Genomic DNA, 16,316 nt, shown 5'->3' on the forward strand with positions numbered 1-16,316 from the left:
CCTCCAGATCTCCTTCATTCTCTCTCTCCTCCAGATCTCCTCCCTCACTCTCTCTCCGCCTGGCTCTCCTCCAGATCTCCTCCCTCGCCATCTCTCCTCCAGGTATTCTCCTCCAGATCGCCTCCCTTGCCAACTCTCCTCCAGATCTCCTCCCTCGCTCTCCCTCTCCTCCAGATATTCTCCTGTCTCTTTCAGATCTCCTCCTCCAGATCTCCTCTCTCTCTCCTCCAGCTCTTCTCCTCTCCTCTAGATCTCCTCCTCTCTCTCCTCCAGATCTCCTCCTCACTCTCTCTCCATCAGATCTCGCTCCTCCTCGCTCTCTCTCCTCCAGATTTCCTCCCTTGCCATCTCCTCCAGATATCGTCCCTCACTCTCTCTCCTCCAAATTTCCTCCCTCGCCCTCTCTCCTCTAGATCTCCTCCCTCACTCTCTCTCCGCCTTGCTCTCCTCCAGATCTCCTCCCTCGCCATCTCTCCTCCAGGTATTCTCCTCCAGATCGCCTCCCTTGCCAACTCTCCTCCAGATCTCCTCCCTCGCTCTCTCTCTCCTCCAGATCTCCTCCTCTCGCTATTCTCCACCAGTTCTCCTCCTCTCGCTATTCTCCTCCAGAACTCCTCCCTCGCTCTCTCTCTCCTCCAGATATTCTCCTCGCTCTCTCTCTTCTCCAGATATTTTCCTCTCTTTCCTCCAGATATCCTCCTCTCCCTCTCTTTCTCCCCTCCAGATCTCCTCCTCTCCCTCTCCACCAGATCTCCTCCTCCTCTCTCGCTATCTTCCGCTCCTTGTCTCTCTCTCTCCCCTCCAGATCTCCTCCTCTCTCTTGCTCTCTCCTCCAGATCTCCTCCTCTGTCGCTTTCTCCTCCAGATCTCCTCCTCTCACTATTCTCCTCCAGATCTCCTCCTCGCTCTCTCTCTCCTCCAGATATTCTTCTCGCTCTCTCTCCTCCAGATATTTTCCTCTCTTTCCTCCAGATCTCCTCTCTCCCCCTCCAGATCTCCTGCTCTCCTTCTTTCTCTCCTCCAGATCTCTCCCTACTCCAGATCTCTTCCTCTCCCTCCTCCTCTCCTTCTCTCTCTCTCTCTCCTCCAAATCTCCTCCTCTCCCTCTCTCTCCTCCTCCTCCCTCACTCTTTCCTCCAGATCTCCCCTCCAGATATCCTCCTCCTCTCTCTCGCTCTCCTCCTCCTCTCTCACTATCTTCCTCTCCTTGTCTCTCTCGCTCCCCTCCAGATCTCCTCCTCTCGCTATTCTCCTCCAGATCTCCTCCTCTCGCTATTCTCCTCCAGATCTCCTCCTCTCCCTCTCTCCTCCAGATCTCCTCCTCTCCCTCTCTCTCCTCCTCCTCTCTCTCGCTCTCCTCCTCCTCCTCTCTCGCTATCTTCCTCTCCTTGTCTCTCTCGCTCCCCTCCAGATCTCCTCCTCTCTCTTGCTCTCTCCTCCAGATCTCCTCCTCTCTCGCTATTCTCCTCCAGATCTCCTCCTCTCGCTCTTCTCCTCCAGATCTGTTCCTCTCGCTATTCTCCAGATCTGTTCCGTCTACGTGGCTTCTAAGCAGCCTCTCAGGATTCATAATGACTTGCAGGTATTTTGGGCTGTTATTCTCTGTTTTTAATAGGTACCAATCAGATACCCTTTGTCAATCAACTGTTAGTGCTGCTTGTTTTCTTCAGTCATTTCCAATGTCCACTCTTCCTGGATTTTAACATTATCCTTGTGGATATAAATACAATCAATCTCAAGTGTTTCCTCAAGAAAATAGCACAGTGACCCACATGGGATTTCAACCATAATGCCTTGTATTCCACATAATGCTTTGTATTATTGTCATGTGCACATGGGAACCTACGGCATAAAGCAAATCATTCCAGTTAGTAAGCAAAGTTCAACAGAGCCAAAGCCCCAGAATGAAATACATAAAGCAGTGATCCCTGAAGGTGTAGAGAAACAAATATCTCAACAGTGACCTTTTTTCCTCTTCGTCATCCAGGGAAGCGATCTCTGTTTTGCTGTATGTGCAGCTGGCATGCGGCTGAGTCACGCGTCAGGCCTGATTAAAAGCAGCAGTGCTCTCCGGGCAGGGCCCATTTCTCAGGCAGGGCCAGGAGTGCAGTGGGCCAGGGCCACTGTGCTCAGTCTGTAGACATGACCTTGGTGGGGCATGATGGAGAAGGAGACACACAAGCCAGAGTGACACATGGTGTTTATAACCCCGCCAACTCACACACACGCCACACGCACGTCATCTCCAATTGGGCTCATCATTACCTCAAGCACTACTCCCTGTCTCCTTCAATGCATATTGACTGATATGCTTTGACTGAAACATTTCTGAAGAGAATCAAATCTACTTACAAACCAAATACTGCTGCATTAGTTACGTCTCCACAGCTGTCATTGAAATAATACAATTATTAAATTATTACAATTACATGATGAAAAAAGGCTATCCAGTAGCTTTCATTTTTTTTAAAACAAATTGCGTAAATATATATATTTATTTTATCCCTCAACGGGCTGAGTTTTCCTCATTATGAATACATCAGAAACAGCTCCAGAGGGATGAGGGCACCACTCTGTCGACTGTGATGTGACAGAGAAAATAACATCAGCTCTAATGCATCACAGATCTGGAGCATGAAGCAACCGTGTTTCTTAGGACAACAGACGGCGCAATGTTCACTGCAGTAACATCCTTAGGGTGGTAAAGCAAAGACATCCAGCAGCTTCCCACATACAAACTGTTGCTTAGAAATAAGCTTTGTTCAAAGGCTGGGACATAAGGCACAGGGGTGCTGTCCACAAGTGTGGTGCTGAAATTAGATACCATCTCACTGAGCAAGGCAACAGTCCTCTCATCTGCTTCTAGATAGAGATTCATTGAACTAAGAAATCAGTGTGTTTTACTATTGTTTGGATTCACCGCATGGCAACCGAAAGAGAGACCAGTCTTTCCACCCGCTCCATCATACATTCACATTTGAATAATTTAGCAGTTGCTCTTATCGGGGGATTCAAACCAGAAACCTTTCGGTTACTGGCCCAACGCTCCTAAACGCTAGGCTACCTGCAATCCCTTCACTGATAACTCATTTACATTAACATGTAATGGTCTAATGGCCAGTGGCAATCAACAAGGTAATCTCTGTCACGTCTACACCGTTAATTTGCTCCCTTCTCACGGCAATTAAAACACTAGCACTGGGTGAGAAGACATTAGTGGCACTGTGAGAAAGAGAAGGAACATGGGGGAAGGAATCCAACAGTCATCCTGGTCCTTCCAGAGCCACCTCCTCACATGCTCTATATGGAGTTGTATAGCACATCCAGATTATGGGATTGTTGTATTGTTTTTATACTCAAGCTGCCTTTCTGGTCAGGCCTCTCTCCTAAAAAAGAGATATTTTTTTTATCTCAAGTGATAAATGGCTAAAAAAAAGGATCAACACAAACAAAAATATGTAATTGTGGAAATAAGAAGCTTCCTCTGTATCCAATAGGCTACCTCTTTACTCTGTTTGAACAGGGCTGATTATCAGATAGCTGTAGGCTACGTTTGACCACTAATCAGATGGTCCAGAAAGACACAAATCAAACAAATCCTATCTGTAAGCTATTTAAACATCACATGTAATCAGTCTGCTTGATCACCCTTGGAGGCTAATCGGTCAGCGCGCTGCAGTTCCAAGTCTGAGTGAGTGAGGCCCTGTTGCTGGATCAGTTTGACCACTGGGGTGTCAGGTGCAGGTGTGATGATTCTACATCATGTGAAAAAAAATAAAAGAGTGAAAGATATTGTTTATTTCACTTTTGTTTATGATCTAGTTCACTTGCATTGGCAATGTAAACATATGTTTCCCATGCCAATAAAGCCCTTTGAATTGAGAGAGAGCGAGCTGTGGACAGTTGGTAATAAAGCGCATCACACTAGGACACCTCTACCGACTGACAGTAAGGTGCCGATGGTGTGTTACCCTTAATGGGGAGCTGAGAAGATACACCACCAGAGGCCTGGAGTGGCCTTATGTGTTTAAGTTCAGTTACTTCTCACAGACAGGGAGATGCTCCCAGGTGTGTGTGTGATAAAGTCTCACCAATGTCTGGATCAGAAGCTTACTTCATTCCAGAGGAAACAAATGCGATGAAATGACAAAAATGGTCATGATTATACTCTACATTATTGGAGGGACTGTGCATCACCTAAAACACAGAGCACCACCTTGACAATAGTTTCGCCAAATGTAAAACTGGCCAGTTGCCTACATCTGCTTATAGGCTACTACACGTAATAACGTCAAATTCACACTATTCACCATTGCGCGATGTGAGCCAGCAAACAAGCTAAATCTGCGGGCAAGCTTGCCAAGCCACTACTACCCGCATGCAATAAAGCGACTTTATGCTCTCATAGATATATATATTTATGTCTATGAGTTTGACTGTCCTCTCCCCTCAATTGATGCTGCTCTAAGCCAGTCAATACATAAAGAAACGGAATGACTCCGAGAAGCCTCATTTATAGCATAAATATAACGCATGTCCTATTACTTGACGACAGACAATGATTATTTAATGATTGGAAAGCAGGATATTTGTAGGCTAGTGCAGACAATCACAGGTCTGATGATAGCGACAGAAATCCGTCCTGCAAAATCAAACCACGGTTCAAAGTCTACAGATACAATATTTACTGAAACACATGGAACAATATGTCAATGTTTATTTTCGAAGTCATTCCCCAGAGAAATGTGCAGTGGTCTCACCTGGGCATTATTGTGTGCTCCAACACCCGATAGAAAGACAACGTTCGGGGCAGAATTCCTGCGGTCTTTTGAATATTTACATGGAGGTGATATGCTGCAGACTTCTTCGTCTTCCGGAAGGACAGACTTCAGACGCACATGCCGTTATGAGCCCAGCCGATCCACCTGCATCCCCGCATTAGACAATTGTTGTCTTCCTACGCCGCACTGAAGGTAGCAGCATCAAGCCCCGTACTCACCGGTGCTGATTGTTCCGTATATGGTTGAGGGCGCGGTCAGCAGCAGTTGACCAATCATTTGCACTCCCAATGAAACTTACATGTGCGTTGCCATGGAGGACAATCACACCGTTAATGGGTTCACACCCTTGCCAACTCTCCTCCAGATCTCCTCCCTCGCTCTCCCTCTCCTCCAGATATTCTCCTGTCTCTTTCAGATCTCCTCCTCCAGATCTCCTCTCTCTCTCCTCCAGCTCTTCTCCTCTCCTCTAGATCTCCTCCTCTCTCTCCTCCAGATCTCCTCCTCACTCTCTCTCCATCAGATCTCGCTCCTCCTCGCTCTCTCTCCTCCAGATTTCCTCCCTTGCCATCTCCTCCAGATATCGTCCCTCACTCTCTCTCCTCCAAATTTCCTCCCTCGCCCTCTCTCCTCTAGATCTCCTCCCTCACTCTCTCTCCGCCTTGCTCTCCTCCAGATCTCCTCCCTCGCCATCTCTCCTCCAGGTATTCTCCTCCAGATCGCCTCCCTTGCCAACTCTCCTCCAGATCTCCTCCTCGCTCTCTCTCTCCTCCAGATCTCCTCCTCTCGCTATTCTCCACCAGTTCTCCTCCTCTCGCTATTCTCCTCCAGAACTCCTCCCTCGCTCTCTCTCTCCTCCAGATATTCTCCTCGCTCTCTCTCTTCTCCAGATATTTTCCTCTCTTTCCTCCAGATATCCTCCTCTCCCTCTCTTTCTCCCCTCCAGATCTCCTCCTCTCCCTCTCCACCAGATCTCCTCCTCCTCTCTCGCTATCTTCCGCTCCTTGTCTCTCTCTCTCCCCTCCAGATCTCCTCCTCTCTCTTGCTCTCTCCTCCAGATCTCCTCCTCTGTCGCTATTCTCCTCCAGATCTCCTCCTCTCACTATTCTCCTCCAGATCTCCTCCCTCGCTCTCTCTCTCCTCCAGATATTCTTCTCGCTCTCTCTCCTCCAGATATTTTCCTCTCTTTCCTCCAGATCTCCTCTCTCCCCCTCCAGATCTCCTGCTCTCCTTCTTTCTCTCCTCCAGATCTCTCCCTACTCCAGATCTCTTCCTCTCCCTCCTCCTCTCCTTCTCTCTCTCTCTCTCCTCCAAATCTCCTCCTCTCCCTCTCTCTCCTCCTCCTCCCTCACTCTTTCCTCCAGATCTCCCCCTCCAGATATCCTCCTCCTCTCTCTCGCTCTCCCTCTCCTCTCTCACTATCTTCCTCTCCTTGTCTCTCTCGCTCCCCTCCAGATCTCCTCCTCTCGCTATTCTCCTCCAGATCTCCTCCTCTCGCTATTCTCCTCCAGATCTCCTCCTCTCCCTCTCTCCTCCAGATCTCCTCATCTCCCTCTCTCTCCTCCTCCTCCCTCACTCTTTCCTCCAGATCTCCTCCTCTTCTCTCTCGCTCTCCTCCTCCTCCTCTCTCGCTATCTTCCTCTCCTTGTCTCTCTCGCTCCCCTCCAGATCTTCTCCTCTCTCTTGCTCTCTCCTCCAGATCTCCTCCTCTCTCGCTATTCTCCTCCAGATCTCCTCCTCTCGCTATTCTCCTCCAGATCTGTTCCTCTCGCTATTCTCCAGATCTGTTCCGTCTACATGGCTTCTAAGCAGCCTCTCAGGATTCATAATGACTTGCAGTTATTTTGGGCTGTTATTCTCTGTTTTTAATAGGTACCAATCAGATACCCTTTGTCAATCAACTGTTAGTGCTGCTTGTTTTCTTCAGTCATTTCCAATGTCCACTCTTCCTGGATTTTAACATTATCCTTGTGGATATAAATACAATCAATCTCAAGTGTTTCCTCAAGAAAATAGCACAGTGACCCACATGGGATTTCAACCATAATGCCTTGTATTCCACATAATGCTTTGTATTATTGTCATGTGCACATGGGAACCTACGGCATAAAGCAAATCATTCCAGTTAGTAAGCAAAGTTCAACAGAGCCAAAGCCCCAGAATGAAATACATAAAGCAGTGATCCCTGAAGGTGTAGAGAAACAAATATCTCAACAGTGACCTTTTTTTCCTCTTCGTCATCCAGGGAAGCGATCTCTGTTTGGCTGTATGTGCAGCTGGCATGCGGCTGAGTCACGCGTCAGGCCTGATTAAAAGCAGCAGTGCTCTCCGGGCAGGGCCCATTTCTCAGGCAGGGCCAGGAGTGCAGTGGGCCAGGGCCACTGTGCTCAGTCTGTAGACATGACCTTGGTGGGGCATGATGGAGAAGGAGACACACAAGCCAGAGTGACACATGGTGTTTATAACCCCGCCAACTCACACACACGCCACACGCACGTCATCTCCAATTGGGCTCATCATTACCTCAAGCACTACTCCCTGTCTCCTTCAATGCATATTGACTGATATGCTTTGACTGAAACATTTCTGAAGAGAATCAAATCTACTTACAAACCAAATACTGCTGCATTAGTTACGTCTCCACAGCTGTCATTGAAATAATACAATTATTAAATTATTACAATTACATGATGAAAAAGGCTATCCAGTAGCTTTCATTTTTTTTAAAACAAATTGCGTAAATATATATATTTATTTTATCCCTCAACGGGCTGAGTTTTCCTCATTATGAATACATCAGAAACAGCTCCAGAGGGATGAGGGCACCACTCTGTCGACTGTGATGTGACAGAGAAAATAACATCAGCTCTAATGCATCACAGATCTGGAGCATGAAGCAACCGTGTTTCTTAGGACAACAGACGGCGCAATGTTCACTGCAGTAACATCCTTAGGGTGGTAAAGCAAAGACATCCAGCAGCTTCCCACATACAAACTGTTGCTTAGAAATAAGCTTTGTTCAAAGGCTGGGACATAAGGCACAGGGGTGCTGTCCACAAGTGTGGTGCTGAAATTAGATACCATCTCACTGAGCAAGGCAGCAGTCCTCTCATTTGCTTCTAGATAGAGATTCATTGAACAAAGAAATCAGTGTGTTTTACTATTGTTTGGATTCACCGTATGGCAACCGAAAGAGAGACCAGTCTTTCCACCCGCTCCATCATACATTCACATGAATAATTTAGCAGTTGCTCTTATCGGGGGATTCAAACCAGAAACCTTTCGGTTACTGGCCCAACGCTCCTAAACGCTAGGCTACCTGCAATCCCTTCACTGATAACTCATTTACATTAACATGTAATGGTCTAATGGCCAGTGGCAATCAACAAGGTAATCTCTGTCACGTCTACACCGTTAATTTGCTCCCTTCTCACGGCAATTAAAACACTAGCACTGGGTGAGAAGACATTAGTGGCACTGTGAGAAAGAGAAGGAACATGGGGGAAGGAATCCAACAGTCATCCTGGTCCTTCCAGAGCCACCTCCTCACATGCTCTATATGGAGTTGTATGGCACATCCAGATTATGGGATTGTTGTATTGTTTTTATACTCAAGCTGCCTTTCTGGTCAGGCCTCTCTCCTAAAAAGAGATATTTTTTTTATCTCAAGTGATAAATGGCTAAAAAAAAGGATCAACACAAACAAAAATATGTAATTGTGGAAATAAGAAGCTTCCTCTGTATCCAATAGGCTACCTCTTTACTCTGTTTGAACTGGGCTGATTATCAGATAGCTGTAGGCTACGTTTGACCACTAATCAGATGGTCCAGAAAGACACAAATCAAACAAATCCTATCTGTAAGCTATTTAAACATCACATGTAATCAGTCTGCTTGATCACCCTTGGAGGCTAATCGGTCAGCGCGCTGCAGTTCCAAGTCTGAGTGAGTGAGGCCCTGTTGCTGGATCAGTTTGACCACTGGGGTGTCAGGTGCAGGTGTGATGATTCTACATCATGTGAAAAAAAAAATAAAAGAGTGAAAGATATTGTTTATTTCACTTTTGTTTATGATCTAGTTCACTTGCATTGGCAATGTAAACATATGTTTCCCATGCCAATAAAGCCCTTTGAATTGAGAGAGAGCGAGCTGTGGACAGTTGGTAATAAAGCGCATCACACTAGGACACCTCTACCGACTGACAGTAAGGTGCCGATGGTGTGTTACCCTTAATGGGGAGCTGAGAAGATACACCACCAGAGGCCTGGAGTGGCCTTATGTGTTTAAGTTCAGTTACTTCTCACAGACAGGGAGATGCTCCCAGGTGTGTGTGTGATAAAGTCTCACCAATGTCTGGATCAGAAGCTTACTTCATTCCAGAGGAAACAAATGCGATGAAATGACAAAAATGGTCATGATTATACTCTACATTATTGGAGGGACTGTGCATCACCTAAAACACAGAGCACCACCTTGACAATAGTTTCGCCAAATGTAAAACTGGCCAGTTGCCTACATCTGCTTATAGGCTACTACACGTAATAACGTCAAATTCACACTATTCACCATTGCGCGATGTGAGCCAGCAAACAAGCTAAATCTGCGGGCAAGCTTGCCAAGCCACTACTACCCGCATGCAATAAAGCGACTTTATGCTCTCATAGATATATATATTTATGTCTATGAGTTTGACTGTCCTCTCCCCTCAATTGATGCTGCTCTAAGCCAGTCAATACATAAAGAAACGGAATGACTCCGAGAAGCCTCATTTATAGCATAAATATAACGCATGTCCTATTACTTGACGACAGACAATGATTATTTAATGATTGGAAAGCAGGATATTTGTAGGCTAGTGCAGACAATCACAGGTCTGATGATAGCGACAGAAATCCGTCCTGCAAAATCAAACCACGGTTCAAAGTCTACAGATACAATATTTACTGAAACACATGGAACAATATGTCAATGTTTATTTTCGAAGTCATTCCCCAGAGAAATGTGCAGTGGTCTCACCTGGGCATTATTGTGTGCTCCAACACCCGATAGAAAGACAACGTTCGGGGCAGAATTCCTGCGGTCTTTTGAATATTTACATGGAGGTGATATGCTGCAGACTTCTTCGTCTTCCGGAAGGACAGACTTCAGACGCACATGCCGTTATGAGCCCAGCCGATCCACCTGCATCCCCGCATTAGACAATTGTTGTCTTCCTACGCCGCACTGAAGGTAGCAGCATCAAGCCCCGTACTCACCGGTGCTGATTGTTCCGTATATGGTTGAGGGCGCGGTCAGCAGCAGTTGACCAATCATTTGCACTCCCAATGAAACTTACATGTGCGTTGCCATGGAGGACAATCACACCGTTAATGGGTTCAAGCTGTATCTCCCTATTATCTGATCAAATATAGGCACAGCATTGGAACATTTTGAGAGCATTACTGTAACCACCAAATGTATTGATTAACTCAAGCTGTTATGAAGGTGGCAACTTTCAGCATGAGCATTTTGAATATAACTTCACCAAACCTTTTCATTGTTCCTTTTTTAATGTTTCATGTTATGTAGCCTATTTCACATGCAACATAGTCTGGCCTTCATGCATGTAGATGCTACACACATGATAACTGGCCTCGGAGCCACTACAGTCCAGCTCCCTCCATCTGTTCCACAAAACTGTTAATGCAGTGTGACAAGGTCATATGGGTTGAAATCTCCCTCAGTAATAACCTTGTTTCAGTAGGGGAGAGTGGGAGGGAAAGTTGTGGCCTATTTTTCCACATTCAGCATCACTCCGTCAAGGGAAATATAGGGGTAAGTTGAGACACGGGACAGGGTAAGTTAAGCCAGCTCCAAACCTCTGCACTGAATAAAATATTACTACTACCTTTTTAAAAACATGTCTTTATTTCCCAATCACAATCCCTTTCTTTGTCTTTAATCATATCAAAATGATATACTTTGGTTTAGATACAAGCAACAGGAAACCAGAACACATTCATTTGACTTGGTGAAAATCCATTTTTGGATCTAACTTACCACTTTTTCCAAGTGGTTTCTTCCTTCAGACTCCATGAAATGACCACACTCTTCCTAGATCTTTGATCCAATTTTTAATTGTGTGTATGTTTGAGGTTGATCCAGTGGTAGGATTGGAACAGTGAGGCTAACGATGAAAATGCTTTGCTGAGGCCTTTGGAAAGAAGCTCCAAAACAAAGGTGACCTACTATTCCTAGGAGAAAAGTTACTTTCATGGTACATGTCACTGTTTGACTCAAAATGGCCTTTACTCATCTGCAAGGATCACTTGGAGACTTAACTTTATGTTCATTCATCTATGTAGCAACCTGGTCAGACACAGATTTTTTGAACTGTTCTAACACAATCAAATTAGACAGACCCTCAAAAGTACTAACTTCAGAAGCTGTACACCAACGATTAAATGCAGAAGTCAAATCACGAACAAACTCAGAATAGGTTTGTGAATCTAACTTTTTCCTGTAACGAAAACGTTGCCGATATGCCTCTGGCACAAGCTCGTAGACCTTCAGAACTGCTGATTTAACTTTAGCAAAAACTTTACTGTCAGCTACACTCAGTGCTGCAAAAGCCTCTCGTACTTTACCTGTAAGTATACATTGCAACAACATAGTCATGTCTAAATCTGACTAAGCTCTCGCTTCTGCAATGCGCTCAAATAAAGCAAAGTATGTGTCTGGATCTGACTCATCAAATCCAAACTTTTATTAGCAAACATGAATGAAGATAAATAGCCACCGAAATCTGTACAAGTATTTACAAAACAACAAATTGGTCATGGCAATAAGAGGATATACACGAATTGCACTTGCCGTGTCCTTACTATCATTACCTGAAGACTTTTAGTTTTTATCAAAGATTCTCCATGATTAGCATTTCGTGATTAACTAATCAGGCAAATGGAATTAACTAGGAAGTCGGGGCAGAAAGGAAAATATTCAGATTACAAAGTTATAATTTTCCTAATATACATTTTCAGATATTTTAATATCTGATCAATTAGTCTTCTGATTAATGACTTAATCTTTATTTTACCTCATGTTAGTCTCATTCCAAACGTTGTAAATTGTTGGTTATCTGCACAAACCCAGTCTTCACTATGAGTCATCCATACATCAATTGTCTTAAATCATTTATTTACTAACTAAGTAATTCACAGAAATACATAACAAGCAGTAGATAGTTACAAGGAGATGATAAGAGTTTCCCTAGTGGGATAAACCAGCATCGCGTCTTGGTGTACAAAAGAGAAGTTGGGTGTCGACTGAGATAAGACAACACACAGTTGATAATTTTAACAATTGAAATGCTAATCCTTTGCACATGAACGCTCACTCATTCGGGAACAATTGCAATCAGTATATACAGTGCCTTGCGAAAGTATTCGGCCCCCTTGAACTTTGCGACCTTTTGCCACATTTCAGGCTTCAAACATAAAAATATAAAACTGTATTTTTTTGTGAAGAATCAACAACAAGTGGGACACAATCATGAAGTGGAACGACATTTATTGGATATTTCAAACTTTTTTAACAAATCAAAAACTGAAAAATTGGGCTTGCAAAATTATTCAGCCCCCTTAAGTTAACACTTTGTAGCGCCACCTTTTGCTGCGATTACAGCTGTAAGTCGCTTGGGGTATGTCTCTATCAGTTTTGCACATCGAGAGACTGAAATTTTTTCACATTCCTCCTTGCAAAACAGCTCGAGCTCAGTGAGGTTGGATGGAGAGCATTTGTGAACAGCAGTTTTCAGTTCTTTCCACAGATTCTCGATTGGATTCAGGTCTGGACTTTGACTTGGCCATTCTAACACCTGGATATGTTTATTTTTGAACCATTCCATTGTAGATTTTGCTTTATGTTTTGGATCATTGTCTTGTTGGAAGACAAATCTCCGTCCCAGTCTTAGGTCTTTTGCAGACTCCATCAGGTTTTCTTCCAGAATGGTCCTGTATTTGGCTCCATCCATGTTCCCATCAATTTTAACCATCTTCCCTGTCCCTGCTGAAGAAAAGCAGGCCCAAACCATGATGCTGCCACCATCATGTTTGACAGTGGGTATGGTGTGTTCAGGGTGATGAGCTGTGTTGCTTTTACGCCAAACATAACGTTTTGCATTGTTGCCAAAAAGTTCAATTTTGGTTTCATCTGACCAGAGCACCTTCTTCCACATGTTTGGTGTGTCTCCCAGGTGGCTTGTGGCAAACGTTAAACGACACTTTTTATGGATATCTTTAAGAAATGGCTTTCTTCTTGCCACTCTTCCATAAAGGCCAGATTTGTGCAATATACGACTGATTGTTGTCCTATGGACAGAGTCTCCCACCTCAGCTGTAGATCTCTGCAGTTCATCCAGAGTGATCATGGGCCTCTTGGCTGCATCTCTGATCAGTCTTCTCCTTGTATGAGCTGAAAGTTTAGAGGGACGGCCAGGTCTTGGTAGATTTGCAGTGGTCTGATACTCCTTCCATTTCAATATTATCGCTTGCACAGTGCTCCTTGGGATGTTTAAAGCTTGGGAAATATTTTTGTATCCAAATCCGGCTTTAAACTTCTTCACAACAGTATCTCGGACCTGCCTGGTGTGTTCCTTGTTCTTCATGATGCTCTCTGCGCTTTTAACGGACCTCTGAGACTATCACAGTGCAGGTGCATTTATACGGAGACTTGATTACACACAGGTGGATTGTATTTATCATCATTAGTCATTTCGGTCAACATTGGATCATTCAGAGATCCTCACTGAACTTCTGGAGAGAGTTTGCTGCACTGAAAGTAAAGGGGCTGAATAATTTTGCACGCCCAATTTTTCAGTTTTTGATTTGTTAAAAAAGTTTGAAATATCCAATAAATGTCGTTCCACTTCATGATTGTGTCCCACTTGTTGTTGATTCTTCACAAAAAAATACAGTTTTATATCTTTATGTTTGAAGCCTGAAATGTGGCAAAAGGTCGCAAAGTTCAAGGGGGCCGAATACTTTCGCAAGGCACTGTATATATTTACGCTCAGTGTAATGCTCCGGGTGTTGTGGGTGTGGTGTCAAATGCAGGAGACAGAGAGTTCAGGGTGCACACAATAGTTACGTTCCCAAACACAGGGAATCAAAAATGTACATCAGAAAAAATCACGACCAGGCACTAACACATACCTCTACAACAGAGCCGAAGGTTACCCTGAAATAATCCCGCACAACAACCAGGCGGGCCGGCTGTCTAATAAAGACAAACTAATTAAACATAAACAGGTGCTACCACTAAACATACAAGGAGGGGCAGGAAAGACAATCAGTGGCAGCTAATAGGCCGGTGACGACGACCGCCGAGCGCCACCCGCCTGGGAAAGGGAACCACCCTCGGTCGGACTCATGACACTCAGGGTGTCATCGGGATCTTTGAAAAGTTTGTTTCTGTTGGAGAGTTTGTCCGCCATCTCTGTCATGGTTAGAATGGATAGTTCAGTGTGACATTCATTCATGTCGTTATGGATAGATGTTTTGGCGGTTGTCGGTCTTCGCGTTCAATGATACCGAATTCCTAGCTACAGACTAGTAATTAATATCAAAGACTTGTTCTTATTCTGTCGGTATCGATAGTCTAAGAGTTTAACCACTTGGGATGGTTAAAAGATTCAGCCATCTACTCAAACCTTGGCCCTCTCGTTATCGAGGTAAGCTGGTCTCAACCTTTGTCCTCTCGAAATTGAGGGAAACATGGTCTGTTGAGAAATTCTCACAGTGGGGGTAATATTCAGAAGAGCAGAAAAAGCTGTCTCATGACGCCAGGCCCGAACTGGGCTCATGGGCGGTCCTCTGATTTAGTTAAACTCCAAAGGGAATTGGAGTTTCCTTCATTAAACAGTCCAAACTCACAATACACAATTTTACAAACAGTGTCATCCTCACTCATTCATCTAATACAACAATTAGATGTAAACCTCATATCTGAGGCTCTTATATAAACAGCGTTATTGTAATGTGGCCGTATTGTCTCCCATGAGTTTCACAAAATTGTACCAAACGGACCAGTTCATAGCTGGATTCTTCACCGATCTCTTCTATGAAAACTCTACTCTCTCTATATACTGTGGCCATGAGGAGATAATCTCCTCCAGGAATTTATGACCTCTCTCTGACCACAGCAGCCTGGGTGTAGGAGACATGAAGAGGGGGATGGGGCTTGCTGTATCCAAAGAGGGCAACGTCATGACACAATCTTCAACCAAAACCCAGCAGTTTGCCAACAAACAAAGACATGATTTAAGTACACATACCCACAATGCATCAGCCAATGGGAGGAAGACCTGACACAATGATCAATTAACATTCACAATACATTAAATACAATACAACATGTTCAGTTCATACAGCACACATCAATAAACTCTAACACAAGTTTCTTCTCTCTTTCACAGATGATCATCAATCAAAATAGCATCGCTAACCACACAATTACAATTAATAAATGTGTTTCTTATAAATCATTAACCGTTTGCAATGTTTGATTATTGAGACTAAAGCCTAGCTTTAGATGAGGTGACAGTGGACATGAGGAGGATCATCACAGTATGGTTTCCTAGAAACAAGGGTGGCTCAACTTAACCCTTTGGCTCAACGAACTCCACTCTCCACTATAGGGAACGTTACCACAATAGGAACAGGACTAGCCATTGTGAGATGGCTTCAGTTGTCACAGACCAGTAACAGCCGACAGGATACCCGGTGTAGAGTTACTATGGTGACAAATCCTCAGCTGGACCCAGGTAGCCTACCACAGTTTAAGTTGGCAGGAGTCATCAACGCCTGAAGGCTGTGAGTTTGCAAAATGAGTGGTTCAGATAAGGACAGCACAAAGTGTTAAACATTTACTTCATTTTGCAGACGCTATTATCCAGAGTTATTTACGGGAGCAATTCGGGGCAGATGAAAAGAGCTTTCACCGATTCATTTCAGGGATTTGAACCAGCTACCTTTTGGGTACTGGCCCAATGCCACCAGATTGATTACCTGCCTCCAACATGATCAATATCTTTTATTCTCACACTATCTACAAAAGTTCATTGCAACAAAATGCTTTAAATGGGAATCTGTTTGAAAGTGGAAATAAGGCATTTAAACTGGGTTTCAGAGTTGATAACTGCATAACATTTATTTAGGATAAATCACAATATTTTTTACATGTCACCACATTCATAATTTTTGATCAGTTTTGAATATATTTCAAAATGATAGTTTAAAATGTAGCCTGTATTTGTGCTGCTCTCCCATTTTACAGTGTCACTGAAGCCCATGTGTATAAAGGTAGAACAAACCTGTGGAGTGGTTTCTGTAGTATGATATTACTATATTTATAATTTTATATTTTAAAATAATTACAGTATGTCTGTCTTTTAAATAGTACCACAGGATTGTCTAGTTGAGGAAATAACATCAATTGATCTTGTCATTAACAATCCACTCCCACATTTTTCCTACTCAACTAGACCACACAAACAGGGCA

The sequence above is a fragment of the Oncorhynchus masou genome, chromosome 8, assembly GCF_036934945.1.
Source record: "Oncorhynchus masou masou isolate Uvic2021 chromosome 8, UVic_Omas_1.1, whole genome shotgun sequence".
Lineage (NCBI taxonomy): Eukaryota > Metazoa > Chordata > Actinopteri > Salmoniformes > Salmonidae > Oncorhynchus > Oncorhynchus masou.